The following is a 1,625-nucleotide window of genomic DNA, read 5'->3' on the forward strand; positions in this document are numbered from 1 at the left end:
TCTAAAGTAGGCCTCTGTTGGGAGGGTCCTCTACTTTCCAAGAATCTCATGTTCTCCTTTCTCAAACTGCAGCAACGTGTGAGAACCAAAACCCTCCATTTCGATACGGCTCAAAACCGGCATACCTCGACCACGACGTGGCCCATGGCGGCTACTTTGGCTGCAGTAGGCGATAGGCAGCTGCAGTCGTGCAACATTGGTGCGAGGGTAGTCAGGCAATAATGACGGGCATCTCCACCGGCTGGGGCATGCCACTGGCTCAGCCCTGACCGAAATATCCGTCCCATCCCTTCCACGTCCATCTAGGGACGAGAGACGAGAGCCCCAAGCAGCAGATCTCTGTTCACCCAGGTAGGGTACGAAACAAGAGGGTCAAGATTCGGACCTGACGAGTGTCTTGAGTGGGCCAAACGGCCCTGGAGATTTTCAACTACCTAGCCCAGTCTGAGATAGTTCATGGCTCAGGCCCAGCCTGTGATCATCACGTTTGAGATTGACTCTCTCTCTCTCTCTCTCTCTCTCACTCTTCCTGGCCTTGACCAAGGTCATCGTCGATGTCGATGAGCGTCGTCATGTCGGAGGGTATCAGGTCACCATGGGCATACCCACAGCACATACATCCAGTACAGGGCACCCCGTCTTCTGTATGGATGACACTGTCCAGTGTTGGATCTCTTCTTTAGGGGGCCAGCCAGAGAGGGGCCCCCGCCTAGCATCGTTCAGCTTGTACCACCCACCCCCGGCAATACCACACACACACACACGCGCGCGCCCCCAGCGCATTACGTATCCCTCGTCTTCCCCACGCCAGCGTAAAGCGCGCGAGTGATATCACGTCAGAGCACCCCCAGACTTGCTGCGGGCGGTGCGGCGGGACCCCCGGTTTCCCTTTCTTTTCTGCTGATTTGCCGCGTTCCCCTGGCACGTTCTTTTTTTTTGGAGGGGGGGGGGGGGCGGGGCCCGGGCACTTCTCACTTTTTGGGTTTTGTGTTCTGAGGACTGCCCACCCTGAGATTTCGCCCGGGGTATGGAGTGTTATTTCTGTCGTTCTCATCTCATAATCTCAACATCCTTTGTCGGCTCGTCTCGGTTCATGTCGGCCTCTGGGGGTGTGGAGGAGGAAGAGGCCAGGGGTAGGAGCCCATCGGCTGGAACCCAGTAGAGACAAGGTAGCTCGCCCTGGCTGGAGGGGAGGCTTATCTCTGGGACGACTCAACTCAACCTCTCCGCGCTTGGCCCGCCTCACGAGCGAAAGGGGTGGCCAGGGGCTTGTTTGCTTGCAGCGGGGGCCGCGAGAGGTAGACAGGAGAAAGAATGGAAACAGGGTGGATGGATCTCTTGTTCACTCGCGCAAAACACCCCTTCACTCCTCATGTCCGCCCGCACACCCGCCCGTTCCCTTTTGCCTACCTAGGTGCTGTGGAAAGAGGCCAGGGTAGCGGATTCCAGGCATGACGAAATCGAAGGCTTTTGGGGACCCGGGGATACGAGTCAGATCATGGCGTGCGTGCCTTGCTTTCCTTGCCTTGACCCTTTTTTCCCTCCCTCTCCCTCACTGTCCGGGTTCCCTCACCTGGAGACAAACCCAAGGCCCGCCGGCCCGCGCTATCCACAAACAGCAGCTA

This window comes from Verticillium alfalfae, genomic scaffold (assembly GCF_000150825.1).
Source record: "Verticillium alfalfae VaMs.102 supercont1.1 genomic scaffold, whole genome shotgun sequence".
NCBI classification, from domain to species: Eukaryota; Fungi; Ascomycota; class Sordariomycetes; order Glomerellales; family Plectosphaerellaceae; genus Verticillium; species Verticillium alfalfae.